This window comes from Charadrius vociferus, unplaced genomic scaffold, assembly GCF_000708025.1.
Source record: "Charadrius vociferus isolate BGI_N301 unplaced genomic scaffold, ASM70802v2 scaffold423, whole genome shotgun sequence".
In the NCBI taxonomy this organism is placed as follows: domain Eukaryota; kingdom Metazoa; phylum Chordata; class Aves; order Charadriiformes; family Charadriidae; genus Charadrius; species Charadrius vociferus.
This window is the reverse complement of record NW_009648149.1, coordinates 4,235,632-4,255,300: the sequence shown is the minus strand read 5'-3', so window position 1 is coordinate 4,255,300 and position 19,669 is coordinate 4,235,632.

The window sequence follows — 19,669 nt, the reverse complement described above, 5'->3', positions numbered from 1 at the left end:
AGTAGTGAAATAGTTATATGCTCAAATATATAGTTACGTGCCCAGACGTGAAGGTGTTTCTGTTTGTATGCAGACAAACTCCAAATGCCAGCATTCACTGAAGAGTGAATTTCTTCATCCAAGTCAATGTTGTGCCCTGAAAATAAGAGCTTATGCAGAAGTGCCGCTGCAGTGTTAGGTACGGCAGCAGAACACTTGCACTGCTGCAACACAGATTCAATTGTGCTTCTGCCAAGAACACCTCGACAGTCTCCTCTGGGCATTGTGATCAGTTTTTAGCTCCAGTGTGCTGCAGCTCAGCTGAACTAATACTGTGGGTTTAGCAAAGGTGTCATGATTACACTACATTGAGTAATGCATCTGCAGCAGAGCCAGCCTGGGTGCAAACAAGTTGTCCGCATTTCTCAGCGGATGAAGCTGGTATGGTGTTGTCCATATTGATTTGTATTTAAATGCACAGAAGTTCTTTCTCATTCTTTGTTAATTAGAGGAAGCTGGCTATGGCTGCCAAAACCACTGAAGTCAAATGCCAATAATTTAAAGCACGAAGTAACTGAAGAAACAGACACTTATACTAACCTACATAATAGAAAAAATAGGTAGAAGGTTGTTAGTGTTTTCCAATTCTATTTTAAGCCATATAAAATTATCATTTCATTAAAACCCGTGAAACATCAACTTCAAACTTAGCTTACACCAGTGTCAATCCAAAGTATCTCTCATAAGACAATCATTTTATGTAGGTATAACCAAAGTCTAATTTTGTCTGCTTTTGAAAGTGCAACCTTGTATCCATAGCGATGGAAGCAGAATTGTGACTTCGGCCTTTTAATAGCAAAGCGATTTCATTTGTGACTAAGTGTGGAAGGCTACCTTAATGTAGAGTGGCAATGCACTGGGAAAGAGGAAAAATGAGATTTTTCTATCCTTGGGAAGCTCCGGAACTAATAAAACTTCTAACATCTGGAGTACCCTGCAGCATGGAGTCCTACCACTTGCTTCCTCAAGCAGTTTCATTTGCTGCCCCACGTTTTCCTCTCTGTTCCTTTAAACTTCATGAGCTAACTGCTGATGAAACACCAGCAGCATATTCAAAGCTGAGATGTTTCCTCTTTCCAGAAATTAGTCTGGACCTTTGGTCATTGGCACATTGGAATTCCTTCTGGAAAATAAGTACAAATCCAGATTGTGAACAGTCTCTCTGCTCTTGTAAGAGCAGACTGTGGTTGCCCCTATTACCTAAGCACATAGAAGTATTGTATTTCCCTTATGTTCTTTCTGGTGATCCTCCAAGGATTGCGATGTTTGACATAGACCCCTTTTCAGAGTTGGCATTTAAAAGCCTTAGTTTAGCTGGTATGTTTAATAGCAAGTAATAATCTTTCTATGTATTTTGAACTGTCCTGTGGGACCTTAAGTGTTAAAGGGCTACTAGATAATAGATTAGAAAACCTGTGAGAGAATGTCAGTCTCCTTCAATTCTTTTCTTTTCTGATATATTTCTGATGTACTTCTGTTTTCATCCTCATAATCTAGGCTTTTTCCATAAAGAATTGAAATTCCAGCAATAACAATTGTGCTGGAAATACTGTCTGGCTGATTGGTAGTGCCAAAAAGCTACTGCTGGAAATCTTGAAGAGAACTTGCTTAAATGATTTATGCACAATCTCCTGCATTTTTATTTTTTTTTTATAGATCGCACATTATCAGTGAATAAAAAATTCTCGTGGGTACAAGGTATGCACAATAGCATACTTCTTTCTTATGCGTAAAAGCATTGGATAATCAGTGCACTGGGTAGTCTGAGGAATACATGAGATGGTGCAGAAGCCCCAGCACTTGCTTCCCGGAGCATATGGTGTCTCTGGTCTCCAGGACACATATCTGTGTCCATAAGAACTGAGCTACAAAATGTAGCCAGTCATTCTGCATATGCTGGTGCTTATGAATCCTTCCAGTGGCTAGAGACGGTATAATTAGCTACAGGAAAGCATTAACCCTCTGCCTCATAAAGAAAGGAAAATATCCTTTATACTTAACAAGCTTTAAATCTTCTATTTCGAGTTGTAACTGCTACGTTACCTGAGTGCATGCAGCCACTGAAACCATAGAGAAAACACCGAGTAAAATATGCAGTGTTGGGAAATCATGAGAAGATGTGCATGTGGTCTTCAAGCTCCAAACTCGCATAATTGTCTTGCCCGTAGCCTGTCAATTATAGTGCAGTAACTGACAAATGAGAAAGCTTTTAACATTATTTGCGTAGTGTGGGAACCAAACAAACCAATTTTGCAATTTGTGACTGCTTAATTATGTGTTTGGAGGCCAGGCCTGTTGCAGATAGCAAAACAAGTTTAATTATGTCCCACAGTGAAAGGTTTAAAAGTCTTTTAAAAGGTTTTACAGCATTAAAAATGCACTTAATATTTTGTTTATTGCTGGACACAATAAATTACACACATTCTGCTTTGCATATCTTCTCAACCAGCAGATTTTGGGACAGTCTGGGGGATACCTGGGGAGAGGAAAGGATCCATCCCCGGTTGCCCCCAGTGCATTTCATAGCAGCTCCATGTCCAAAAAGCACATGTCCTCTCACAAACAGCTGTATCTTCTGTAGCTAGTGGGAGTCATTTCTTTCGCCTCCTGGCTTCAGGCTGCTGCTGCTGGACGATTTGCACATCCACAGCATTACAACGGCCAGGGAATTTCAGAGGGGAGAGGGGGAAGCAGAGGCTTTGCTTAGGCCATTGCACTGATCCAAGAGGGGATCAAAAAGCACCATCTCAGAGGAGATTTTCCTTCCTCTTTCCTCTCCCCATCTAATTTCCCTCCGGAGCCAGTTGACAGCCCGTTGCTATTCTCCTCCCCTCTTCATTTGTGTTCCAGGGAGGAAAGAAAGGTGGGAAAGTAACAGGAGGCTGCAAGCACAGTAATTAAAGAAGGATGTCCCTACAGAGGACACATCTTGTCATTGTGCTTGGCCTCTGCCTTCAGCAGCATCAGCTGGCACCATGGCACACACTACACCCATGTATCAGCTGATGCTGTGGCAGATGTGCAGACCCCCAGCCCCATTAAAATCCAAATCTCTGCCTGCTCTAATGTCCCACAGGCGGATCCCATCTTGGATAGTCTCTGTCAGGAAATACCACAGGAAAAATATACTGAAGTGGTTGCGGTACTAAATATTCAGCAGTGAGCCTTTTTCCACTGAGTGTGTCCTATCTGGAAATCCAGTTGGCTTGATTTACGTCTTCTGCTTTAGTCTCTTTCAATCTTCAAATTATTTTTGGACTATTTCTTACCCTTTTTAAGTGAAGAAGCACTTGACCTTTCTTCAAAGACCATCTTGTCCAGAGCTGGCATTTCCACTTGCTGCAACCAACTGAAAACGATACCACCCTTTGGAAGCTTAATTATGTCTGTTTCCCTATGTTGGTTGCTTCTGCGCATAGGAGTGGATGCTGAAGTTTCGGATTCGGGTAGATTCACTACAGATAAAAGTAGGCAGCAAAAAACATAGCAACTAAAGATCTTACTGTGAGCCATGACCCAGAGGTTGAAACTTACTGCTTTATCAAACGGCTTTCTCTAGGTGATGTGCTAATTTTGTGTGAATAGCAGTTGTCTATTCCTTCGGCAAAAGAATAACTTCAGTTGCTGGTTAAGGTTTCTCTGTTGTAACGGAGTTGTTAGCTATGCTGTGAATTAGTCTCTGATTCTTTCATGATTCATTTTAAATAGATGAGGTTGGGCTGGAGAAATCAGCCTAAGGGTTGATGTTGTTCAGTGTATTGGAGAGCTGAGCTACTTCCCTGTGGAACGCTACGGAAAAGGATAAAAGAGGAAGGTTTGGTGAAATTTACAGGGAAGGCTAGAAAAGATGCAGGCAAAGCTTTTCTCACTGCCCCTATGGCATCTGCTAACCCACTGCCTACTGTAACAAAAAGGTGTAACCAAGTATTATTAGAGAGCAATCACTAGATGCAATGCCATCCAGTTAACTCTTGAATCGCTTATGGAAGGTTGGGAAGGGGATGAGGGAAATGAGATCTTTGTTCCTCATGTTACTGTTTCTTTTACAGAGTTTCAATAGGGGGAGAAAGTGATTAAATCAAATTTAGTACCCCAGCTAATGCAAATTATAGATTATGTACAGAAATGTGCAACATTGTGAATGCAATGTTTAGACAGTGCATTGACTAAATCATAAGAAGCACTCCTATATGTGATATACAGCACATACCAAGGGTAAAATGGTTAAATAATGGTCTGCAGAAATATGATTTTTCAGTTCCAAAAAAAAAAAAATAAAAATCTTATCAGTCCTGAAACTGGAAGAAAATTTCTATCAATAAATGCCAAGAGACAGTTTCTCTACTGCAGTTTGGCCGCCTCTAATTTTTTTTTCCTATCTATAAATTCAGGGGCTCTGGATATTTTCTCCTTCACCAAGACAGCTTCCAGCTCTGGACTGCCAAGCCAGAGTAAACATACAGCCTTCAGCCTACCTTCCCAGGTGATCACATCTGCCCTGTGTGGCTCCCAGTCCCCACGTGCTGAGCCAGTACAAACAGCGTTTGCCTTCCAGTCACAGTCCAGCTCCAGATCAGGCAGTCACCAAGGGGAATTCTTAGAATAAGCATCACCGAGCTGCTGTAGTGATATTGCTCAGATCCGGGGACCTCCCCCAGACCACCGTTACCTTGTTCTCATCACATTTCAACACTTCTGCTCCCAAAATGCCAGAAAAATATTTTGAGAAAAGACCTTACTATCCTCCTTGAAGAGCAAATATCTTCAAGGCTGCACTTACTGTAAGCTATCGTTTGCTATAAAATGCTTCACTGTTTTTACAGAGCTCGGCACAGTGGAAATGAGCAATAATTAGAAGTAGGACAGATGACCTTCCTTTGAACTTATTGGCTCCTTTAAATTTTGATAAAAACTTCTCTTTAACTTTTATCTCTAATTCTTCTCTTGGGAAAGGGCTGAAGTTTTAAGGGTGGGTGGGGTTTTTTTATCCCATCATTCTTTGCTGAGAGAGAAAGTACAAAATTGACAGAGAAAGGAGTTTTGTTCTGCAGCTTTTAAAGAGGGCAAGGGCATTGCAAGCAACGGAGATTAAAAAAAAAGAAAATTAAACTATAAAGAAGTACTTGACAGTGTCTCTTCTGCACTTATTGGAATATGCTGCTCAAGCTAAAAGAGAGGGCAAGAGGTAATCTTTGCTCTGCTATTTGCTTTTAATATGATCATGTTTTTGGCTCCCACTACATCTAATGCTGCTTGTATCATTCAAAAACACACCTCATTATCTCATGTTAAATGTTGAGCTGCTGGAGAACCCATTGTAGTGGGTAGTATGCCTCTGAGGCTATGATATGAAGGAAAGATGTAAGCTCAAAATATGCTTGCAATCAGTGACAATACTGCCTACTAATGTATTATTACACCATTTGTCTTGTTGTTAGTCATAAATATTTTGTTTCTAAAGCTTTAAGGCAGTTTGATATTGGAAAATAAGTTTTGCGTAACTGGTTTAGCTATTGTTGCTCTGACATTTATCTCATGCACTAACTTGTGTGTAGTCTGCAAAATCAATAAATAAAACATGTAAACTTAGTTGGAGATTAGTGGGTATCTTTTAAGTTCTCTTCATATGGTAAGTATAGGGCTAACTTGAAAATCCTGCAGCTAATTTGAACAAGGGTGAAGGAGAAATTAGGTTTCACTCTCTAAGCCTTGTTTTCAGCGATTGAAAAGCTCGGTCCAGGTTCAATGCATCCTTCTTGAAGCGCTGAACAAAATCAGTCTTTGTTCTTCAGTGAAACTTATCTGCAGAGGAGCTGCATTACTTCCTGTGAAATACAGCCCTGCAGATGTGCTTTGCTAGTCGTCCCTCTGCTTTTGCTTCCTTTGGTCAAGTAGTCAAGAATAGACACTTTGTGCTGGAGTGAAAATGATGCTGCTTCGGTTGCCCTCTGCTGAGACGGAGCCCTGCTCACCAAAGGGGCATGACTTCCTGCCAGTTACTCTGCTGTTTGTTTATTTGTAAAGCGTAATGGGATATCACTCGGTGAAACCAAAGTTTCCCTCCTTCAAGGCTCAGAAAAAGAGGCAGCAGGTTCTCAAGCAAGTGCAAACAACCTGAACTGAATGTAGGCGGATAGGCAAGTGGAGACGGTGGATGTGGTAGACAATAATTAAATAGTTTAGCTCTAAGAAGCATATGATCAGAGTTCAGGAGGTAGCTGGTCCCACTTTTAACGAGTTCTAACATGAGAAAGTGAATTGTAGCAAATTAAGACTTTAAGTGGTTGGGTTATAAACCAGAATAGAAATTGATTTTTTAATAGTGTCTTCCATACTCCAAATATCCTTAAGTGCTTTATGTTTTAAATAGAGTAAATGCATAGCAAAATGAATTGCCTATTATGCACCAAACAGTACATTTGTTATTAAATCTTAGAATAGGCTAGATTTTACCAGTATCTTTTCTGTAGGTATTTATTTAGCATAAAATTTATTTTATAGTATGAAATGGTCCAGAAACAAAATCCACATTCATGGCCCCTTTGTGTTAGATGCAGTATAAATAGAGTTAATAAGATCCCTACCCCAAATAATCTGTGTTGTTAGAAGGCAAAAAGCACTGAGATTGGTGAAAACATCCAACTTTCTGTATTTGTCTCTATATATCTTTGTATTATACTGTCCCAATTAAGTGGCATGAATCGAACATTTTCTGACTTGCAGATTTCCACAGAGATGGGTTTGAAAGCTGAGGGTGTAAGTGACTTTTCTGATATGTGTTGGGGCAGGATGGAACTGCAGTCTAAAGTCTAGGGTGAATTACTGTGTTCTTAAAGGCTCTCTTTTTATATAAACTCAGAGTTTCTATTTCACTGAATTGCACCCCTGGATTCCGCAGAAGAGGCTTTTACTGAATATTTCCATTCTCCCCCTTCGGAAGCAGGCCTGAAAATGAAACAAGGAGAAAGCTAACTGGTTTGGATTGGGGGTAACAGGAGCCAGACGGGATGATCAGAGGACAAGAGTGGGGCAGGGCAAGAGAGTAACAGAGTGAAGTGGGAGGAAAAAGAAAACAGAAATACATCGAGAATGCAAAGAAGCCAGAGTCATGGAGCAAGAGAGGTTTTAGCAGAAGCTTGGATACGCGGAGAGATGCAAATACCTATGGGCTAAGTCTGTGTTGCTACTGAGCAAGCTGGTCCAGACTTGGGGAAACTGATGACAGGAAGTTTGAGAAATAATGCAATGCAGAAAGGGGAGGACAAGAGGATGTACTGGGGTGAGAGGATGGGACTTGCAAAATGTCCCATCCCTTCATCTTCATCCACAGGGAGGATGGTGACCTGCTACTGCTGTCTCAGCAAGATATTGGCAGAGGTATGAGTGGAGAATATGAGAATCGGGACCCACTGAGGTCCTTTGGAGCTGTCAATATAATGCAATCTGATGAGACACTGGAGGGGGAGAGGGTTTAGTTTTCTTAACTTTTTTACTTAGTTTAATTGAATATAAAGGCAGTTATAGCAATGTATGTTCACAGACTGTGCAAGTGTTTTGCATTGTTTGATACATAATACTTTCTGATTTTCTCTAATTTTACATTGGTACAGGCAGCTTTCCCAGTAACGTATTCTTGGCTCATATTTGCTGTGTGACATTTTTGATAAGTACTGTCTGGGTTAATCCACTGTGGAATAATCTTTTTGGATGATCCACTGGAGCCCTGGTCTTCCAGCACAAACACAAACAAGCTCTAGTTAATGCTGTTTCCCTTTAGGTAGGTGATCACTATATTCTCAGGTGAAGCAATTACAAGAAGGAACCTGCTTCTGTGTTTGTTTATTTTAAAGACAAATTGACCTGCTCTAGGCAAAGCAATATCTGTTCCTGACTGCGAGTGTGTATGTGCATAAAGGTGCTGCTCTACGTTTCTACAAAGACGGAATGAGGGGCGAAATAACTTATTCTGTCTTGTTTGGAACATACTCAGGTACTGTAGGGTTTGGAAGTATGAGGTTTATGTAAACTTCTGAATAAAGACCATGGATGCGTGTCTGCATGTTTACATGTGAAAGCAGATATATATAATGTGTGGCATTTACCAGTAACCTGTTTGTGGCAGGATGGCCTTAGAAGAAATTGGGCATATTGCAGTACTTGCAACAAGCTTCTCTTTAGTTATAGAAACGTCATTGTTATTTTAGTTACACCAGAGGAACCTGTGAACTTGCAGGTCTGGTGAAGCTTTTTCCCATCCTTTGATAAACAGTTCTCTCTCTGCTTCCTGTGATGACTATTTCATTTTCAAGACTTCAAATCCTTTGCCCTATTACCAAAAATATCTGTAATTTGTAGGCATCTCATTGCTTTATGTTTCATCTTAACATAATGTTGTGCAAATTATTTGCATTGAATCCTTATATTATGATGGTAAAAGCTTTGGTCCTGTTAAGTACCCAGAAGCAAGACTGTCTAGCCAATATGTATGCAAATAATTTTCAAGACTGAGTGAAAAACAGGTTTTAGTCAACAGTCTAGGTGAGGTTTTGTGGGAAGAAAGGAGGGGAAAGGAAGCATGATCCCAATTGACTTTTCCACTGCTAACTGACAGTCAGGTTCATCTTTTTACTGAAATTTATTTTCTAAAATTATTATTGGAACAACATTTTGTGTAAACTGTTACTTTTGCCTATACTTGTAGCTCTTTGCGTTCTGTGCAGGGATTCTTTAGTATCTGCTTATCTGTAGAGAGTGTGAGAATAATTTTTATGCAGTGGAAAATAAACAGGTGTTGTGACAGGTTTTGGATTGTGTTGAGATGGTTGAGGACACAGCAATGATGTGGTTCAAGCTGGGAGAAAGGGAAGGTTGTGCAGGTAGGAGAGTGCATCCCATACAAGGAAGTGCTAATGGGCAGGGCTACCAAAGCTCCAGTACCATCCCCAGAAGTCTGCTCTCGTCCTTGCTCACCTGAGCATCAAGTTCATAGTTGCTAGATTGCAAGCAGTCTGGGATCTCTGAAACGGGAATACTGCCATACAGATTTTGAGCCAGAGGCTCAACAGAAGGTTAATGAGGGAGGCCTTGGATTCTTTGTTTTATCTTCCCGTGTAGCATATTCTTACACCTGTATTCCCTTCTTATCAAATAGATTTCTAGTCTTGCTCAAATACAACAAGCTATTCTTGATAAGCTTAGCCTGTATGTTAAATGTACGGTTTAAATTATGCTCTTACCTACTATGTGTAGCTATTTGTCTGCATTACCTCAGTATACAAGAGAACTTTTTTTTCCTGCTTCTTATTGATCCCAATAGGTGATTTATACTGAAGGAAGAAACACCTGATTTATTAGTTATTGGTCCCCCTGCCTGAGGACTCAGCATCTGAAATAAATTGAATGGGGTTAAGAACATACTTAGACCCAGCCACAATTGTTTGTGTTGTGTCTTTACAAAAAGAAAAAAAACTATGAAGCAAAGCAAATTCAAAGTGTCATTAGTGTCATGCTATAAATACACAAAAGGCTACAGAGATAAGAAAGTACCACATTTTCAATTCTGGAAACAGCTTGCAAGCCATTAGATGCAGGATAAGACATAGAACCACAGACTTAGAAAGGAAAAGTAAAGAAAGATTAGTGTTGAGAAGCAGAAGGAAAAAGCAATCTGCAACCATGATGTCCGGATTTTCCATCCTGGGATGAAACTATTACCTGTAGAAACAGGAGGAGACATCAGTATTATTTGGCAAGATGATGTGCCTTGTTCTATCTGCCTCTGAAAATCAGTCTCAAGGAGACAGAAGCTGACCACAGCTGATCTACTGGAGTTTCAATCATAATAGGAGAGCACCAGGGACAAATCTGGGTCCTCTCTTTTTCTCCAGGAAGCCTGTAGCAGTAGTTGAGGTGTCACGAGGTAGGATGGGGAAGGACTAGAGCACCCTGCATTCAGTGTATCATTGTGGGCTGATGATTAGTATTTATGGAGCCAGTTATTACAAGGAAATACTTGCTCCTTATGCATCTCAGAAATCAGGGACATATAACACTCTCTATTGCAGTGCTTTTCTGCATATTTTTTTTTTTTTTTTTGGCTGCACACAGCAGTCAAACCACCTTGCTCTCTCTGGGGTGTCTGCAGTCCAGTAGATAAGCGAGCAAACACCTCCCATAGTGAAGGGGACTCATTCCATCCATTTGGTTTTCTGAGTTGAATGAAAACATGTTTTCCATTCATAAAAAGAAGGAAAAAAAAAAAAAAAAGCAAGCTACTCTCAATACTTTCCAATGTCATCCTCTGGAGCCTTGAGGGCAATGTGTCACACACCCTTACTTTGTAGGTCTTGCTTTTATAGACTCTATTTTTCACTCCCAGAGATTTATTGTCCCAGTGAAGAAACAGTCTGGATATGCCTCTGCAGTGGAAATATAGCCATGTATTTGCTAAGAACAAACTTGTGGTTTACCAGAATATTTCTGTTTCCTTCTGAGGTTTCCAGCTAATGAAGGGGAATTTATCCAGTACATTTATTGACATTAATATAAGAGTTGCAGTCCATAAATAATCCTATTGTTGTTTTAGTTTGCAGTTTAAAACATTTTGTCAGCAACATTGTCATCTACTGTGACTCAGCTTGTGTTTTTGCTCACAGTATCGGAGTAGCTTGCTGGTAACAGGGACATACATTCCAGCTGTTCCTACCAAGTAGGCTTCAAAGTACGTTTTGAAAGCATTCCTGAGCTTTTCTGCACTGAGCACATCTGATCCGGAGCACGGAGACAAGTTCACAGTTGTTCCTTACTTGACATCTATGAAGATAAAAGCACAGCACCCGAAATGATTTCTGGGTTCATACAAATTCCTGCCAGCGCAGATCCGGGAGAAAGCCTGTGAGGGACAGATGACGCAGCAGCAAAAAGGCCACCACCTCTATTTTACCCACAGGCATTCAAAATGGCAAGTCAACTTTGAAAAGTTGTCAGTGCTGGACAGAAGGGGGTCATCATTAGGCTGAATGTAGGGTGCAAAGTATTTGTTAGCAACTGCCAGGGACGTTCCTGGCCCTGGATCCCCTCTAATGGAGCCTTCATAGACAGAAAGTGTCTTAATGGTGGATCCCTGTGTCAGGAAAAGACTGGAATGCGTCGAGGCACACTGTGATCTCCCTGCATCTGTATCTTTTAATCTGCGTCCCGGAGTGCTGACTGGGGTTGTTGTACCCATCAGTCAGAGTTATTCTTTGCAAAGTGAAGTCCCTTGGAACAAGAAAGAAGTTGAGTCTTCAGAATTAAGGCAATGAAGAATTAAGTTTTTAATGGCTACATTGTCTTATTTTAATGGAAATGTCAGTGAATGCAAGCAAAAATATCAAAGTCAGAATTTCTGTATAACCTCCTCTTTGTTAGCAGTACACAATGTTTCGAATTAGATTTGATTTTCAAAAGTCTGAAGTAATAGATTTTCATTAGTTCTAAACTCATGAAAAATTTTCAACTAGGTTAGTTGAAACTTTTTTCCCTTCTTGGTGGGTTGGTCTTTTTGATCAGCTAAGACTCCTGCAGATTTTTAAAGTCTGTTTTGAAAAATAAAAGGATCCACACAAGAAGAGGCTAGTACTACAGAGTTCATCTCCAAAGTTCCTCTGTCTATATGACCAGTTAACTGAAAAAAAAGATGTTTATAGTGATGTGTTTTCAATAAACTACATTCAGAGATTTCTCCTCCACGATGTGATGTCCCATGGTATGGATTACACTAGAGTGTTAATATATCTTAGGGTCACCAAAGTGTTATCTTGCTGTAAAATGTTCAGTAATCTAGAACCACATCAATGGATTGTATCAGACGTGCTTGTAAAATTTGCTTACATGCAGCTCAGCGCTTCCCAATGCACTTCTCTAGGTATTTACCTACAGTGTTCTGCCTGCTGGCTGCCATTCAGCTGGTATTAACTATCAAGAGGATAAGTTTGACACTCAAGAGGTGAAGCAAAGAAACAGGCAGGCATTTAAATAGATATATGAGCCAGCAAACAGGAGTGGGTTTAATATTAGTAGCATTTTAATCTTGTTCTCTAAACAAAAGAGGATTTACTTATTCATGGCTCAAGAATTACAAATTAATGTGTGGAACTGGAGTTAGTACTGAGGGCACTGGAAATTCGTATGATTCAGTGTATTTATTGTTTTAATTGTTCATATTTCCTTTGCTTTGAGGGATTTGGTCTTTGAGATTAATATGATGGTCACTGCCACATCTGTCTTGGATTCCTCATTCCTCAAGAATAGCCCTAAGCAGAGACCATTACAGAAGTCTCTCATTAGGAAGGAGAAGTCACAGTCTTTTATGTAGCTATAGATGATAAAAGGTACCGATTTAGCACTGCTGCCTGAAAGTCTACCAGCACAGTTGGACTTGGTAGGTCCTATCCAAGAAAGCCATTTCCAGGAAGACTTTGGGCACTTATCTATCCCTCCTGATTAATAGTAAAATCTCTTTCTCCACTATGAGCCACTTGCAGCAAATGCTTATCAGAAACTGGAAGAATCAGCAAAAATTAAAAGCTTAAGATTCAGCGATTAGTTTCCTAGGGCATGGGGCATGGCAATCTTTGAATCCCAAAGGTAGTCCTCAGTTCTGTGGCATTACCTACATACTCAAAAGGAGGGGGTATGAGGTTTGGCTATGCCTATACAAATAGATAGTCTGCACTAGTCATCTCTACAGTAAGTACTTGCGCTCAGCCTCCAATGCCTGACCAAGGTAACGATAGTAGCATGCAGAGCTTCATGATTTTTACCTGCTAGGCTCTGTCTCTTCCCATACCCTGCAGACCTCAAGTACAGAAACTGTGTGGAGCAATGCCACAGTTCCCACTTGTAGTCTTTGGGTCCTTCTGCACCCCTCTTCCTCTTCCAACTTTACATGGGAGCAAGCTTGCATGGAGAGGCCCAGAAGTGTTGTTTTGCACAGCACCAAAGAACCTGAAATGTATTTTACTTATGGCAAAACAGAACATCTTAAAGGTAGGCAATGTATGCAGCTATAGCTGCTTCCAAATACACAGAAAACTGAGAATCAGGTTACAATTTGTGTTAGTTATAGCTCAACTGATGTCCTGAAGCAATGACGATCACTGTCCAGTTGCACCACTGAAGACACTGAGAAAAGATAAAACCCAAAGAAGGGGCTCATCTAGTAATTAGGTTTCAGGTGACTTAACAGTTATTCTTAATGTGTAGTGTCAGCCACTCACGGCAATAGTTTCACACCTGTGAAAACAGATTGAAAGGGATTAAGAAAATTAAGGGAACAAGCTATTGTGTATTTTCTTCTATGACAGCATTACTTTTGAAAAAATAAATCATTTGGGCATAGGATGGTGAATGATTATGGCTATGTTCAGCAGTTGTGCCCTCCCTGAGCAAAAGCTTAAATATTGACTACCCTCTGGTATGTCAGGAATCTGTTTCATGATGATAATTTACTTCCTTAATTATCTGCAATTGATTTGCATAAGAGTCATATTGAGATTATTATATGATATGAAAACTGTCAAACATTGTTAATTTAAACAAGTTTTTAAATCAGCCAATCTTAAACCAACTGTATATTATATAGAATTCAATAGCAAAACAAAAATTCTGTCCTGCTAAATAAGGTTTTTTCCAATTGGCTGGCACATGGAACAAGTTCGTCTTATATATGCCAATTTACAAATATGTCCAATAATAGTAGAGGCAGCAACTGTTCCACAGCTCTGCCAGTGTTCGTCAGACACAGTGACAGTAGCCACATCATTAATCTCATGGTATATTAGAAATAAAGTCACTGGAATGGAATGGTGTCAAAGGATAAATGTTTCCCCTTTTGAAAATAAACTTCTCAGTTTCACCTCATTGTGTTGTGTCCCCCCCCCCGCCCCTTTCCACCCGCCCTTCTATAAATCCTTTGGTTTCACCTGGCATTTAGGTAACAGTAGGAGACCAATATCCTATGTCAGAGCTCATTCTACAGTTATCAGTTTAGCATACCCTTAAATCCCCACAATTGCTGTGCCAAGACCAATCCTTTCTCTGAGAGGTTAAACATATGCATTACATATTGAAACAATGTAAGTAGCATGTAATTAGCGCTGTTTATGCATTCTCACTTTAAATTATACTTTAAAACCTATGATGTTTTTCAAGGCACTTAATGTTAGAGAGATTTAAATGAGCATTCATCTTGTCATTTTTAACTGTATTCATAAATAACACTCTAAACATATTTAAATGGTTTATTCCATTAGATCCCATGAACCGACATAGGCTTTCTTCCCTGAGAGGATATAGTTCTTAATAAAATAGCCTTTAAAATTATAAAACCCGTGAACACAGCAATTAAATTTACAAACAGTGTCATCGACAACTTTAACAAAAGATGTTTGAATGGGGGGAGGGGGGGTGTTGAGGGACCTTTTTTCGGTCCTTTTTTTTTTTTCTTTCCCCCCCCCTCTTTTTTCCTTTTTCAAAGTCTTGTTCCATAAGGATTATAGCTCCCCCGCTGTTTGGAAAAGATAATTTCACTTGTAACACTAATAACTTGAGCAGGGAGAAGGCTGGCTGGGTGAATGGAATGCACTTCACTGCACATCTTGGCTTCGCTAGAAATCGGAAACAGATGGTCCTTGCGGCTGGCTTCCCACTCGGGCCCGCTCAGTGCCAGCCTGTGGTCGTTGGCTGGTTGCTGCTGGCACTGTGTGACTTGAACATAGTAGGACAGTGGCAAAAGAAATCAAATCTTTTTCATTGAGCAGCAAACTGTAATGAAATTTGACAGATCTGACATTCTATACCCAACATCTAGTTAGAATATATTAACCTTTTAGTTTTCTTGAGCTCCTCTCCTACTAGTTATGAATCTCCTTATTACAGTTTTGCGGTGGCTCTGGAGATGGCAGGAAAGCAATATCTTCTGGCTGCCCTCTAATGTTAGAGCTAAACCAAATATTTCAGATAGTAAAGGAAATGTGGGGCTTCTAACTCCTCCCAAATCCTTATACAAAAAAGCTAGTAACAGAAATAACGGTTAGACACTTTTGTTAATAATTTATTCTAGGACAAGAAAAGAAAATAATAGTGAGGTGATATTCCACGTCCATTTACTCAATAAGAATATTTTCTGGGTATGTCATGTATCCTCACCTCAGTGCGGTAACGCTACCTTTGATCCAGCTGCATCAAAACCGAGTTTGTGGTTTTGATGAATACTTTTATTTTTAATTCTATGACTTTGCATTTACCTAGATGCTTTAGATTGGTCCAGGGCAGGAGTCCTTCTTTCCCTCTGAAGAGTTTTCCCAGGTATGAGCTTGATATTGGCTTTTGCCAGATTAATTCCTGTTTCGTCCTTCTCAAGAGGTCGTGTTGGCTGTCACATGGGCCTTGAGCCAGCAAAGTGTGTGCTCCCAGGGGATGGGTACCTCTCCCAGATGAAGAGCACGTTGAAATCGTGTGCTGACTTATGGTCACAGATTAGGAAATAGTTGGTTGTATTTAGACTTAAAAATAAATCTGGTTTATGTTCCTTTACATTTTGGGTTGATAGAGAGGAATTTTTACTTATTTTTTTAAAAATGTTTGTATGTGTCATTCCTTCCCCTTCACTCCTTTCATCTGTTCCTCCTGTTTCTTTCAGACATGAAGTCACAGCACTGTCTGTGATGTCAGTGTGTTTCCATATTGACAGACCGTTCTGTCAGAAACAAGATCTTGATGCTTGTTTCAGATGAGGCAAAAGGGGAATACAGATGGCAAGAAGAAAATCAGAGGAGTGAGAGAGGAGTGGCGAGAAATACACACAACAGAGCTACAGGGGGAAATGCAGAGTCCAAAGACAACTTTACCGGGAGGGGAGAGGACTTCTTTCCACGGGTTCAGCAAGATCACCTGAAATGTGTGTGTCACCTTGAGTATTCAGTAGAAGCTTTAGTGTTGCACTCGTTTTGGCTCGGCAGTCCTTGAAGGTGCAGGAACAGTGGTCACATGCTGCTTCTCTCCTTGTTTACGCCTTCAGCAACAGCAGATCCTCTTGATTGAAGCCAGGATTATAGGATTTCCAAAAGCTAGAACACACACTCGTTGTCAGCAACTTTGCATAAGTTCAGAGGCCGTCCAAAAATCAACTGCCTGCTCTCACGTGGCACTTGAACTAATTGTCACTATTCAAGATAAGGCAATCTCTTCGAAACCCATCTAAGTTCAGGCTTCCCAAGGAAAACGCCTCCCAAATTAGGAACAGATCTAAAAATCAGACTGTTGCAATCAGCTGAAAAGGTTCTGAGCAATTGTAACTGAAGAGATAGGGAGAGGCAAAGGGAATAAAGAAAGGGTTAATGAGCAGTAGATACCATGCGATTAATAGATAATCTAGTAAAGAGTACTAGGATCCTAAAGATGTGTCTAGCACTGGGAGCTACACACAGTTCTGCCGCGTTTCTTTTACCGATGCGAATAGTAGAAGCCAACATTTGGAGAAACCACCCGCTATGCCAACATTTCTAATGCTCTCATGCATTCAGTTTCCAGTAGACTGTAAAATGCCAGCTTGATATAGTCATCCGAATTAATATACTTTATTAGCCTTTTTTAGCATTCACTCCTGGTTTCGTACACTTGATAGCAACAATGACCTCATCCCAATGTGCTGCTGAGGGGAGATAGAGAGGGGCACAGTCGCGCTGTTTGTGCTGCGGCAGGTAACTCTGCTAAGCAATTTAAGCAAATTATTTTGGGGTAGTTGGCCACTTCTCCAGTAGGAAGTCAGAAAGCAACTAGCAAGTACTTCAATTCATTGCTTGAGGCCTAAAGCTGTCGGAAAACAAATCTCTTCTCCCGTAGCCCACGAACACATACACCTAACTTATTTCCAACTTGAAATGTCACTGCTATACTGCAAGCATTTTTATTTTGCAGCTGTGTCTGCACAAATGTCTATGCTGCACGGAGGCTTTTTCTTTCTTCGGAACAGTCTGATTTAGAAGCAAACATCTTTGTAGCTTATTAGTCTTTGGAAGGCATCGTTTTGTCCCAGTACTATTCACAGGGAGTGTTGTGCAGAATGCTGATTGACAAGAGTTAAATTCAAAACATGTAGCCATTTTCTGGTGTGTGGTTTTTTTCCTGATTGAAGGAAAACTACTTAGATGTTTGTTTCCAAAACGGCATCTGTCAGCAATCAAAGGGGAAAAATTGCATAAAACAAATGCAATTGTTTGGAGTAGCATTTCCTGGATCATGTTAAATGCTTGATTTGCTCCCCATTATGCTCACCAAATAATTTTATTTTCCACAATAATTGCAATATTTAACATGTTGTATTTAATCTTGTTTTAATGCTATTAACAACAGCCGCTTATGAAAGGAATAATTGCTCTACGGGTAAGAACCCACCATCCCCAGCATCAGAAAGAACAATGGCAAAGTTAACTGCACCTAATTGTTCTGCATTTAAAACGCTGTTAACCAACAGCACTCCTCATTTCTTTGCACATAACTACTATACTGTCAGGAAGGAAATGGTTTCATGCCTCTGTCATTCATAAGCTGAAAAGCGTATGCTTTTCTAAAAAAGTATTTATTCCATGTGTTTATAATTAATACTGGGAAGTAAAGTCATATATTGGCATAGGAAGACCTAAGTACTCTCGGAGCAGTGGTTAATAGAGCAATCAAGAGAAAGTTTGTCAGTAGATCTATAACTACATCAGGTGATGGAAAACCATGTAGACCGAATAGAGATTTATCAGAAGTTGGCTGGAATGACATGCAGCACAACTGGGTATGAAATACTAAATAAATAATAAGCAGGGTGGGTAAGTTGTTCGGTTGGAGAGGTGGGAGCAAAGACAGCAGCATAAAATTCAATCTGACACCGATTCAAAGACTGATTGTTACTTAAGCATTTTACTTTATATTTTGCATGATTATTTGGAGGGAGATTTTTTTTCAATAAGCAGCAAGCGGCAGAAAGGACAGGTAGCATTAAAGAACCTGCGGTAACAGAAGACGATAACTGCTTTGCCCAGCCAGTGCAAGGACAGTTCCTGGCACAGTGTCTTCTTTTTTTTTTTTTTTTTTTTTTTTCCCTGGGCTCCGACTAAAACTTAACGCTTCCCATGCTAGTCAGACCCTTCCCTGTAAATGGCAGTGGGGTTGTACCTGCTATCTGGAGCAAAAAAGCAAACTGGGATGCTAAATAATTGCATAGATCATGCACAAACATATTTTTTGTGCAGTCCAAACAGATTGTAAAGACTAGGGCAAAAACAAAGACTGAGCCACGCATGTTACGTTAGCAGTTTGTTTACCCTAAATCATTTGCTTATCATCCCGCATATCACAGAAATCTGAAGGTATTATTGAAGCTCAATGAAAGTTAGTTCTGTCCTGCACTGAATGACAGTTTTGTAATCTATGCAGCCCGGAATTATCATTATGCTGTAGCCAAATAGTTAAACAATAGTTAGTACACAAAACAATCAAACGAAGAATTGTACACCCACGAGCTCCCCTTTTTGATACAAACAGAAATGGATATTGTTTAAAATAGAGTGGATATTTTTAATATTTTTTTCCTCTTGCGTCCAAATCGCGAAAAGATTTGCAGAGTGTAGCTCTTTCTGAGCGAGCAAGTTACATCAGCCATAGCTCTACAGAACTAAGAAACGTTCCTGGCGAGAGTCTGTTTGCCAGTCCAGAAGTTCATTTTTTTGAGCACTTGAGGAAAGGCACTACTGTATAGAGTGAAGTGCCCTGTTATTAAGTGGTGGTGGTCATAGCTGAGCAGCCGTCGCTCCGTGTGATACAACGGGGTGATTTAAATGGAAAGCATTCACTGCCTGTTTAATAGTCAGCTGTCATAAAAGTAATATTTTGTTGGTTTTGCAGTCCACCAGAAGAAGCAGGAAACAGAGATGGGAAAATGTATGATTATCTTTTACTTTGTTTTCCAGGAGAGGATTTTAATATTGGACAATACCAGGATTTCATAACTTTTCAAAACTGTTTGCTTTGGAGTTGTCTTTTCCCAAGTTATCTGTCAATTCTTCATGTAAATTTTGAATGTTGCAGAGAAGTTTTGCAGGAGGGAGAAACAAACCTCTGCTTGACTTTGGTGGTTATTGCCTGATGGTATTAGAAAGTGTAACATTATAAACCAATTTTTTTTTAAAAAAATAGTAGCAAAATATATTTTAAAAAAAAAAATCAAAAGGGAATTGTTCCGTTCCTAGGGAGTACTTTCGCCATTTGAACCTTCATATGAGAAGTCATTTATTTAAACAATAAGATCTGGTATCTAAAATCAAGAAGGAACAAAATGCCAAAACTTTAATGTTTCAAAAAAAAAAAAGAAAGAGCATTTGATTCCTTCAGAAAGCTTCTGTCACTGAATTGAGAAATAAACTTCAGCACTTTATACTTTTGGTTTGCATTTCACTGCTTAAATGATTATATGCACAATTGTGAAAGAAAGAAAAAGAAAGACGCAATCTTTTTCTTTTTTTGCTCAGTCTTTCCCCCCCCCGGTCACGTACATGAGAAAAGTAGCTGCGATAAACAGATACTGAATCAGACTGAAAGTCTT